Source organism: Helianthus annuus, chromosome 16 (genome assembly GCF_002127325.2).
Source record: "Helianthus annuus cultivar XRQ/B chromosome 16, HanXRQr2.0-SUNRISE, whole genome shotgun sequence".
NCBI lineage: Eukaryota > Viridiplantae > Streptophyta > Magnoliopsida > Asterales > Asteraceae > Helianthus > Helianthus annuus.
In genome coordinates, this window is record NC_035448.2 from 165069743 (window position 1) to 165082744 (window position 13002).

At 38.7% G+C, this 13002-nt stretch overlaps 1 pseudogene; it reads right to left on the reverse strand.

Moving 5' to 3' along the window:
• Positions 1 to 1256: 1256 nt before the first annotated feature.
• LOC110919939 lies at positions 1257 to 5883 on the reverse strand (annotated as a pseudogene).
• Between the last annotated feature and the right edge of the window lie 7119 nt (positions 5884 to 13002).

The window sequence follows — 13002 nt, forward strand, 5'->3', positions numbered from 1 at the left end:
CTTGATCTATATGATCATTCTATATTCACGATCAAACTACATTGCCTTGTATTCTCATCAATATGATCATCCTATATTCACGATCAAACTCTAAGATTAAATATAATTATTGTGTTATATTTAATTGTGTAGCCATTATAATCATTTATATTATATAGATTAAAATATATTATACATATTATATAATTAGTTGGTAATTACTGATGGATCATATTACCCTTATTAACTAATTAACCCTTATTAACTAATTAAGTTTCCTCTTGAGTGTATATATAAGGAGATGATTAGAGAGGTTAAGGTTCAGACACTAATCAAAACATCAAGAAATCGCCCTCTCTACTCCTCTCTCTCCATCCGAATTCCACTCTAGAATTCGGTTTCACCATCAATAACTTACACTCTAAGGAGGAACCAGATCAAGCTGACAATCATGTCGAACTCAATGGATGCGTCTCTGACTGGATTCTCTGCTGGCCTGTCTGCTGTTATAGGTATTTCTAATATCTTTTCTGTTATGTTTACACAGAACTGATTAACATGTGGTATCAGAGCATATGTTGATAAATCAGTTCTGTTTGTTTCCAAGAATCTGAAATGAAATCTGGAAAACAGTTTTATAAAATCGAATTCGGATAAACCCTGAAGTTCGAATTTGGATAAACTTTGATCACATCCTAAACAATCACTGTTCCGAAATCTGTATAAAAATATGAAAAATTTTCAATTTTCGGATTCCAGATGCTATTTTATTTTTTAGGGTTCACCATAATGCTCATAAGAATTCAAAAAATTCATATATTTTGGAACGAATTGAGGATCAAAGGGTGTTTTCTGTTTTTGATTAAGTTTTATCTAATTAGGATTTTGAAATCTATTAATTTTAATGGATATTATATTTTCGAAATCATTTAGATAAATATAAAACACCACTTAAACAGGAAACATAATCTCCATAAGCCTTAAAATTCGGATTTTCACCCTTATCACAATTAACTGCCAAAATTAGCAAATTTCGAATCTTGAAGAACAGTTTTCGGATAAATCTGAAATCATTCGAAATTACAATTTTCGGATAAATCCAAAATCTCATTCGAAATCACAATTTTGGAATAACTCGAAATTTTTTTCGAAATCTTATTCGAAATCACGGTTTCGGTATTATTCGAAATTTCATCCGAAATCTTATTCGAAATCACAATTTCGGAAACATCCGAAATCTTATTCGAAATCACAAAATGTCGGAAAGATTCGAAATCTCATTCGAAATCTAATTTTATCCGAAATCTAATGTGTTCTCGAAATGTCAATATTTTTCGAAATTTCATTAACTTATTGAGGTCGCAGGCAGCTAAAATGGCCAAAGAAGCTCCTAACGAATGGCCAGTGATGGTGACACTTAATGGCTCGTTGTTATACTTTTGAACTAATCTTAGAATTTCTTGTCGTAATGATTGTTGTAAGCTTGGACATTCTGACGTGCTCGATGTGTATAGGTTTAAAACGCCGGTTTCCACCATCGAGTTGTCAGTTTGTCCTTTCACGTCGTTGGCATTGCCGAATGGGCAAGTTGTAAGAGTGGTGGCTCCTAGATTCTTGAGCCACTCTGTACAAGTTCCAGTCCCACGTAATGAAATGACTATGTCTCTTCTACCGAGCCTTGATGTCTCTATTTCATTCTCGCAAACCGCCACATAACCGATCCAACTTGACCACACTCCAATATGACCTGTCCAACCTGGCATCAGGATGGATGACGTGGCATGTAGATTCTTCGTCACACGATACCCGCTTCCATAAACACCAGCTCATTCCATCATTGAGTTTCTTGCGTACCGACATGTGGCTTAACTTGGTGATGATAGATCAGAGTCGAAACATTGGTATGCCGCCTCAATAAATCTCCCATACCGCACAATCTCATTGCGTAAACCGTCATCAAGTGTATCCAATAAGCCTTCCCAATTGTTCGACCCGTGATACTCCTTCCATCTCTTACTGAGCGGACTCTATGACCTTGTATGACAACCTTCTTTAGAATCATTAACCACTCTTTCCAATTTAGTGGGAGCTAGGGTATAACCACTAGTTCATGGTGTCGTCTTCATGGGAATGGCACAACGCAATGGGCACAATGGCTCCAATGGCGGGTTAACCATGGGTGTGAAGGGCTGAACCGGTTTGATACCAAGTCTGGTCGTGTTAGTTTCCAAAATAAAACTTAGATTTAAAGATGGTTTTGTGAGTGTAAGTGAAGGGGATCAGAGTCGAAACATTGGTATGCCGACTCAATAAATCTCCCATACCGCACAATCTCATTGCGTAAACCGTCGTCAAGTGGATCCAATAAGCCTTCCTAATCTTTCGACCCGTGATACTCCTTCCATCTCTTACTGAGCGGACTCGATGACCTTGTATGACAACCTTCTTTAGAATCATTAACCACTCTTTCCAATTTAGTGGGAGCTAGGGTATAACCACTAGTTCGTGGTGTCGTCTTCATGGGAATGGCACAACGCAATGGGCACAATGGCTCCAATGGCGGGTTAACCATGGGTGTGAAGGGTTGAACCGGTTTGATACCAAGTCTTGTCGTGTTAGTTTCCAAAATAAAAATTAGATTTGAAGATGGTTTTGTGAGTGTAAGTGAAGGGGATCAGAGTCGAAACATTGGTATGCCGACTCAATAAATCTCCCATACCGCACAATCTCATTGCGTAAACCGTCGTCAAGTGGATCCAATAATCCTTCCTAATCTTTCGACCCGTGATACTCTTTCCATCTCTTACTGAGCGAACTCGATGACCTTGTATGACAACCTTCTTTAGAATCATTAACCACTCTTTCCAATTTAGTAGGAGCTAGGGTATAACCACTAGTCCGTGGTGCCGTCTTTATGGGAATGGCACAACGCGATGGGCACAATGGCTCCAATGGCGGGTTAACCATGGGTGTTAAGGGTTGAACCGGTTTGATACCAAGTCTCGTCGTGTTAGTTTCCAAAATAAAACTTAGATTTGAAGATGGTTTTGCGAGTGTAAGTGAAGGGGAGATATATAGTGGTGAAGTATGTGTGTGTTACTCCAAAAGCACCAATGTTGGGTTGCCGTTTTGTGATTTCTTTGATGAGTTATGGATGTTTCTCCCTTTTCTTATCAAGATGCAAAGTCTATATGTCTAAAAAAATTATGATATGGGTCATATAAGTAGGCAAATGGGACATAAACCCTTGTGGCACACCAACTATTCAAATTAATCAACACATTTTCTTTATTATAAACATTTTCCATTAACTGGCAAAATTAGCAAATTTCGAATCTTGGAGAACAATTTTTGGATAAATCCGAAATAAATCGAAATTACAATTTTCGGATAAATCCGAAATCATTCAAAATTAGAATTTTCGGATAAATCCGAAATCTCATTGAAATCACATTTTCGGAATAATTTGAAATTTCATCCGAAATCTTATTCGAAATCACCGTTTCGGAATTATTCGACATTTCATCCGAAATCTTATTAGAAATCCCAATTTCAGAACGATTCGAAATCTAATTTTATCCGAAATCTAATATGTTCTCGAAATGTCAAGATTTTTCGAAATCTCATTACCTTATTGGGATGTTATTGTGAACTTAATTTTTCGAAATGTTCGATCCGCGCTAACAGGTGGTTTGCTATTAAATAATTGGTTTTGTAAAACACTTAAACAGAATTAGATAACTTTTCACAAAACCAAATAGCTTAACTTGGATGAGCTTCTGATGTATCACTTCTGCCCAAAGGTGATTTGATACATCTATTTATTGTTCAAGTATTATAAAAGCTATGTTAATTATGCATTACAAACGTGAATGTCTTAAATCTGGCCAAAGCTGATTTAATTCATTCATGTCTGGCATACATAACAAGTGCATAACTAAGGTGTTTGTCTCATTTATGGCCAAAGCTGATTTGTCACAATTACTTTGCACACATGATTAGATGATTACACTTCTGCCCAATGGTGATTTGTCTTCATTTAAGTAGAACTTTTTAACTTAGTCTATTATTTTGATGTTAGTAATAGACAACATCACAACTTCATAATTAAAATGGTCATTACTTATGCCTGCCTTCGTGTAACTTGCCCTTAGATCACATTAAGACTTCTATCTTAGTATCATCTCCAGCTCTTAGAAGAGGAAGAACAATTAACCAAGAAAGGATGCTTCTAAGGTCCAATAGCCAAATCCTAATACAAGTGCACCTTCCAGCTCTAAGAACTCCTTAGGCAAACCTTATTGCAAGTTCTGTAAAAAGACAGGACATGAGGAGAAGGAATGCCCTGACTTTAAGGAGTGGTTGGCTAAGAAAGGTAACGATTTTTTTCATGATACTTGAGTCCTATAATTTAAATGTTCCGGCTAATTCTTGGTGGTTTGATTCTGGTTCTATGGTTCATGTAACTAATTCTACTCAGGGATTCCTTTCAATCCGGAGGCTGGGAAGAAACCAAAGAACACTTAAAGTTGGGGATGATCGAGAATTAGAAGTGAAGGCCATAGGAACATTACAATTATTTACGAAAACTGGTTTATGCATTAAACTTTATGATACCTTATATGTTCCTGAGGTAACTCAGAACCTTGTATCTGGACTAAAGTTAGACATACACGGTTTTGTTGTTTCCCATGGTCATCACAAACTCTCTATTCTCTATGATTCCGTTATTTATGGTACCGACATTCTGGATGGTGGTCTCTATAGATTAGAACTAGATGATGATTTTTCCAAATCTTTGTTGTCATATAATATTAATGAATCACTCACAAAGATGAAACAAAAACGAGACTTAGAGACTTCATCCATGTTGTGGCATCAATGTTTAAGAGAACGATTAAATCGACTCGTAAAGGATGAAGTCTTACCTCCTCTCGATTTCACTGACTTTGGAAACATGTATCAAATGACTTAAAGGTAAAATGACATTAGCGAATAAGAAATGTGCCAGTAGGAGCTCTAATTTATTAGAACTCATTCATACTGACATTAGTGGTCCTTACCAAATCGCTGGCATCACTGGACATGCTTCATTTATCACTTCCATTGATGATTATTCTCATTACATGTACTTGTATCTCATTAAAGAAAAATCTAAATCTCTTACAACTTTTAAAGATTGTAAAGCTGAAGTTGAAAAACAACTAGATCGTCGAATTAAAGTTGTGAGATCAGATAGAGGCAGTGAATATTATGGAAGACATAGTGATGTGGGTCAAGCTCCTGGTCCGTTTTATGAGTTTTGTAAGGGCTAGAGGATTGTAAACTAGTACACCATGCCTAGTACACCTCAGCAGAAAAGTGTCGCTGAACAATGAAATCGTACCCTTATGAACATGGTGCGCAATATGTTAGCCAACACTAATTTACCATTATTCCTCTAGACTGAAGCGTTAAAAGCAGTTGTTCATGTTCTCAATAGAGTTCCTTCTAGGTCTGTCCATAAAACTCCTTATGAACTTTGGACAGGAAGGAAAATGAGTCTTAAATATATGAAAGTATGGGGCTGCATTGCTGAAGCAAAACTTTACAATCCTTTCCTAAGGAAACTTGACCCTAAAACAGTTACCTGCTTCTTTATCGGGTATCCTGATCACTCAAAGGGTTATCGTTTCTGTTGTCCTTCCTACATCACACGTATTTTTGAAACTAAGCGTGTTGCATTCCTGGAGGATTTCAAGGTCAGTGGGAGCAGTACCAACCAAGAATTGCAAGAAGTACAAGACGTGGGGGGAGAGACTCGTCGCTTACCATTACTCCGTTTACTCCTCTTGTACCCAATGCAACAACTGCACCTGACACTACTGCACCAACTCCAAATTTACCTCCACTATCATAACCCATTATACCTCATAGCAAAGGCACATCAAACGCTCAAAACCAAGACAATGCTGAACCCGATAATCAATTCAGGAGGTCCTCTAGGCCTAGAAGGCCTACTAATTGGGATGATTATGTTACCTACCTGACTGAAATAGATGCAAGAAACCTCAATGATCCTATATCTTACAATGAAGCCATTACCAGTGACCAGTCTTCTGAATGGAATAAAGCAATGATTGATGAGGTTGAATCCATGAAGAAAAATGACGTTTGGGATTTAGTAGAATTACCCAACGGTGTCAAACCCGTAGGATGTAAATGGGGATTCAAAACAAAACTGGATTCGAATGGGAATGTTGAACGCTACAAAGCGAGATTGGTTGCAAAGAGCTTCACTCAGAAAGAGGGAATTGATTATCAAGAGATGTTTTCCCCTGTCTCTCGTAAAGATTCATTAAGGACCGTCATGGCCCTTGTAAAACCCGTGAGGATCTCAATGATATCAATCTAAGCCTTGTGAGAGCGCGGAAATCAAACACAAGGTGATTCAAGAACTAATATTATGATCAAATAACAAACAATAAATAAGAATCAAACCGAAACTTGCATTCACGATGAACGATGACTGATACAAATCTCGGATGGAACTCGGTTCCAATACCTTGTGTCGCCTGCCTTCTACTCGCAATCAACAACCCCTAATCAAGTGATTAGGGGTGTTTATATACAAAACACATTAGGGCCGAAAACACACTTAGGCCCATGCGACACCTATTCTAGCCCAACCCACAATGTTTAACCCAAAACATAGATAACTAATTACATAATCAATCCCTAATATTGTTAACCTACATGAATAAACCTTCAGGTTCCAACAATCTCCCCCTAGGTTTATGCATGCAGGTTCTTCTGACTTCAGCTGCTTTGATGACCACCACTCATATTGTCTTTGTATCCACCAAAACCCTTCTTATGAATATGCATGACAGAGGCTACTGCAGATGTCCAACCCTTAGCAATTTCTTCATATTTTTCAGTAGCTCGGATTTGGTTGCTTGCCAAGACTTCAAGATCTTCAACTGCAAGATTCAATAAGTCGATCTGATCTACCAAACAGTAACTTGCATCACCATCACAAACAATTACTGCTTGACCAAGACGTTCATCATACACCCAAAAGTGCATTGTCTTCAGCGCCCCTTTTGGAATCTTTCTCACCAACGGAATCGTCTTCTCTTTATCAGTAGCTGGCCAGTGGACAATCTTCATTCGCTTATTCGTATACGGATCCCTAATCCCTTTTGCAGGTTTAACAATAGAATCCGCTGTACGCATCGAGGGAAAACCTTTTGCAACTTCCCTTTTCAATCTCTCGAAGAATGCATAACCAGGACCATTAGGCTTATCATCCACATAAGGTTTATTAGTCAAGTCTGTCAAATCTACCTTAGTGAACGACTGAAATTGTCCTGAATGTTTGTACCATTCAACCGGTCCAACTTTCCTCTTGATCCACCATCTGTTACGATCATGATCATAACCCCAGCTGACTACACCAGATCGATTTCCTTTCTTATCGTAGAGAGTTTCACCAACATCCATTAAATGATGAGTAGCACGTGCATCTTCATCATCTGGATTAGCATTCTTGTTCTTCAGAATCACAAACTCTCTTTTCTTCTTCAACCTCTCTGCTTTAGCTTTCTCTGCTTCTGGATCAGTAACTCTTTCAAAGTATTTTTCCATAGCAGCACTCCTTTCAGCATTATCTTTCTCAAAAGCTTTCTTTCTGTTTTCGACATCTGTGGGATCAGAAAACTCTTGTCCGAATTTCTTTTCAAGCTTACCTCGCAGATCATAAACAATATTGAACAATAGGCCAACATCTCCCTGCAGTTGCTCAATTTGTTGATCTTTCTTCACAATGGTGTCTTCAAGCTGTATGATCTTTGCATCTTTATGAATTGAATCTTGTTCGAGCACAACCAAACGTTTCTTCATTTCCCTCATGCTTATAAACTCATCATCATCACTAGAATCACTGTCGAAAGGCATTCTAAGTGGTTCTACAGGCCGTTTACCACTTGAACTGCTCGGTTCTTCATGAATAGTACCAGAAGGTCCAGCACTAACAGTTTCAGAGGGCCCTGCTTCTACGTGAGCTTCAACATTAGGCACAGCTTCATTTTGAACTTCAACATTCGTCATAACTGTATCATCACCTTGAGTATGAACACCAGACTCAAAGATATTCTCTGTAGTGGTGGTGGTAGCATCGTCAACATACTTTTCAAAATCGAAGTCATATAAACCTTCAGCATCATCAGCAACAGTTACAGATTGATCTTTGCTTTGTTCGATAAACATTCCGGGTCTAGGATCCCTTCTTTTCCTTTTTAGCGGAATAGAATCAGAATCCCTTGGGCTTTCTTCTGGCTCTTCAGTAGATACTGACAGATTGGGAGGAGGATTTCCCATCGTGTCAGTCACTTTCTTTATCAGCATTGCCAAACTCTCAGCAGAAATCACTGGATTAACTGTAGAAACAGCATCAGCATTAACTTCAGGAGGAAGTTCTATGTTATCATCATCTGAATCACACGTAATCTCAACACCTTCATCGTCAGAGTTAATAGTGATACGCTCTGGCTCAGGCTCATTTTCAGCTCTCCTTTGGATGTCATGTTCTTCAGCAACAATGGCACGTGTAGATACGGCTTGTGCCATGACTGGATTCTCAACAATGTCTTCGGTCTCTGCAAACTGACCAAACTTTTCCAACTCGATCAAACCTTCAAACTTTTTCTCTGTTCCCTTCTTCGTAGTGAGAGCACCAAAACACGAAGGGCCCATAGGCTTTAACTCCAGAGTATCACCAGATCTCTTCAATTCAGGATAACGCTCATTGAGAATCATTTGCACAAATCTAGGATACATAAGAAACTTATCCTTTCGAAGCCCAATAGCATTTCTCTTCATCGCTTCTAGAACATATCGTGAATAGTTGAACGGCTCATTTGTAATCACACAAATCAATGCAGCCGTCTGTGTTGTGTTTAATTGATCAATTCCCCCTCGGTTCTCTGTCATGCACAACAGGAACATGTGCAATAATAAACGCCAGTACGGATGAACAAACTTCTTAACCAGGGGAGGAAATTTTCCTTCATAGCTCAGTCGTGGCAAAATTGCTTCAATCGCTCCAGCAGCAAGCTCGATTGGATCCGTTTCCTGATCATTGAACTTCAACACATCCCTGATAACCTGCTCCGACACAATAATCTTCGTCCCGTCGATTTCAGCAGCTATAGCTCCTTTTCCTTCAATGATTTCCACTTTTGCAGTCTTCCAAAAATCTCGAATGAGGCTTTCATACACAACCGGATTTTCACGAAGAGCGTGAGCAATACGGCATGTACTTAGGCCTTTGATCAAAGACGTGAACAGCTGCTTATGCTTTGCAGGTGGAGGTGCCAAATATGCTACTTGATTGTGAGACGCGATAAACTTTAAGTCCATTTTTCTGCACACCACACAAAACATATAAGTTTCCAATAACAACAGTGATAAAAATTAAAATAAAACAAACACTGGCACTGTTCACTCGAAACCATGAGTCGCAACCAGGAAAACTGAGTCGCAACCAGCCAAAATGAGTCGCAACCAGCAGATTGCGAGTCGCAATCATGAGTCGCAACAAGCCAAAATGAGTCGCAATCACGAGTCGCAATCTAGAGGTTGCGAGTCGTAATCACTGGTTTCGAGTCCTGTTGTTCTTGATTGCGACTGGAAACTTCATCGGAAACTTCAAAAACTCATCGGAAACTTCATCGGAATCATCAAATCTTCATCGGAATCTTCATATATTCGCCGGAATCTTCAACCAAAATTCAAAAATCCTGCAAAAACTTGAACAATGACATCATATTACCTGATGATGATCTAATCGGATTGCGAGTCGCAACCGGAATTGAGTCGGAATCGTGATTGCGGCCGGAATGTTGAGAGAGTTTTAAAAGCTGATTACGAGTGAATAAATGAAGTTGACTCGTAATGACCATTTTATACTCACTGTATCTCATGGGCCCAAATCTTTTGGGCTTGGGCCAGATGAACATGGGCTCAAACATGATTTTCAAAAGATATTTTTTAAACAAAACCCAATTAAAAATCTGATTTACCAAAAATTACCCATTAAACCTTTTTGAGCATTTATTTGCAAAATAAAACCTAAAACAAAATTAAATAATAAAAATTATTTACAAAAATAAAATCAGGAAATTTGCATAGATATTCAGGGATCAAATCACAAGGTTTCAGGCATGACTTCACTTATCAACACTGATCTACTAGAGGATGATCTAGACGATTGCCAGTATATTTGTCCTCTTTCGTTTCAAGGATTGGAGATGTAGCTGCTTTTTGTTTTGCTCTCCAAATTTGTTTAGGCTTTTCTAGTTTCTTAGATGCCTTTGGCAAAACATTTGGCATATCAACCTTGTTATTTTTCGAAATTTTTGTAGGTTTCAAAGCTTGTTTTCTTTTTTGCTTTAGCAGCATTCCAATCCCCATCAGAAGGTTTAACCGTGGGATTCACATTCTTCATTGCCTTTGGTGAAGATACCTTCATTGGCTTAGAATGGTAGTTGCCCTTTGGTGTAACCCTCTGATTTTGCATATAGTAGGGTACGTAGGGACGATTTGTGCAGTTCCGAGCAATGTGACCAGCAATGCCGCAATTGAAACTTGTAAGTCCCGTTTAACCGGATCTTTCAATGATATCAAACAACACCAAGTTTGTGCGGAATCCAAACTTGATGTGATTCAAGAACAAATCGAAAACAATGAAAATACGAACCAAAAAATATGGAAACGAAGAACAAACCGAATCACCTTTAAACTTGCACACGATTCTATTACTTGAACAAGCAAAATCGTCTGGTACAAGTTCACCACCAATTGCCTCTCTCTCTCTCTAGAGAAATTGTAACTATGAATGTCCTCTTAAACTCATCTCCCTAGATCTTTTCCATATAACTGCCTGTATCTCCTTTTATCATGTTTTGATATTTTTAATAATGAGCACCCAAACAAATACTAATCAAATCCTGGAATTATGCACAGCTCACTCTATCATGCAAGCAGTTTCCCTACCACATATTTCACAAGTCCAACCCAAATCTCTGAAATCTTAACTGGGAATAGGTTGAGAAAAGAACAGAATAGATCTTAGATTGAGATGATATAATATACATATCAAATGAGTTTTCTCAATTTGATATAGGTTTATTGGGGTTTCTTTTGGGCACTAGAGGGCCTCTTTCGGGTGTTAATTGATCTACAGATCGACAACGTACAGCTAGGTCAGCATGTATCTGGATGCAGCAGAAGCTGACGTTGCCTAGCACCTCCAGGTCAGCATGTATCTGGATGCAGCAGAGGAGATACACGACTTTTTCAGATAAGATTTCAGAATCAGATCAAAATTGTGTGTATCGGGAAAAGCATACAAACATTCAAATAGACATGAGCTAATTCCAAGTGATTTTCTTTTCTGAGGTCATGTACTGGTTTAGTTCTGAACAGAAACAGCTATTGTTTCCAATCTTAAGGATAGAGCCTACCAACACATCATACTAGAGTCAAACAATTTCGATACTGGTCTTACATGAGTCAGCCCTTGACCATAAAGTGAAAATTCATTTCATTTCCCAGTCCAGCCACACTTCCTTTTGAAACTCTTTTTGTATTTTTTTAATTTTTCAATGTTTTTGTATTTTTCGATTTTTCTCCCCCTAAATTTGTGCATAAATAAAAACTACCTAAGAATAGAAAACTTTATGAACAAATTTACCTACGAAAAACAAAACAAAACAAAAATATGCTCAATCAGTAAAACGGATCATTTTTAGAAAATCCACAAGCACTCTGAATTTCGAGCTGCTGACAGGTTTAGTGAACAAATCGGCAGCATTTGCATCTGTGTCGATTTGTTCAAGCGTAATCAGACCTCTGTCAAAACAGTCCCGAATGAAATGAACTTTAATATCAATGTGCTTGGTTTTGGAGTGAAAAACAGGGTTTCGAACAATTTGTATTGCAGCATCATTGTCGCAGTAAATAGTAGTGTTAAGATAAGTCAAACCATAATCCTGCAATTGATGTTGCATCCACACCACTTGAGAGCAAGAAGCAGAAGCAGCAACATACTCAGCTTCAGCTGTGGATATCGCCACCGTTTGTTGTTTCTTGCACTGCCAAGAAATGAGCCGATCACCCAAAAATTGACATCCCGCAGAAGTGGATTTCCTGTCACTGTCAGTACCTCCAAAATTGCTGTCAGAGAAAGCAAACAAGTCAAAATTGGAATCTCTCGGATACCACAGGCCAAACCGAGGTCGGCCTTTAAGATACCGAAAGATCCGTTTAACAGCAATAAGATGAGAAGTTTTAGGATTAGCCTGATAGCGTGCACAGTTGCAAACAGCGAACATGATGTCCGGACGGCTAGCTGTGAGATACATCAATGACCCGATCATTGACCTATATTGACGTTGATTTACAGACTCTCCTTCTTCATCTTCAGTCAATAATGGTCTCTCAGCCATAGGTGTTTCAGCAGGCTTTGCGTCCGTGAATTTGAACTTTGCCAGGACATCATCCACATACTTCCCTTGATGAATCAGAATTCCTTGTGAACTCTGCTTGACTTGTAGACCCAAAAACAGTGTCATCTCCCCCAGAGCACTCATTTCAAACTTTTTCTTCATAACCCTCTCAAACTCCTTGCACAGATCCTCGCTTGTAGATCCGAAAATGATGTCATCAACGTAGATTTGAACCAAAATTTGATCACGTCCTACCCTCTTGATAAACAGAGTCTGGTCTATGGTGCCACGCGTATATCCATGAGCCAACAAATGCTCTGTTAGGGTGGCATACCAAGCTCGAGGAGCCTGATGTAACCCGTACAACGCCTTGTCTAACTTGTAGGCGTACTCAGGATGATCTGGATGCACAAACCCTGGCGGTTGCTCGACAAAAATTTCCTCCTTCACATCTCCATAGAGAAACGCGGTCTTGACATCCATCTGATAAACAGTGAATCCCATGTACGACGCGTAAGCCAAAAAGATCCGG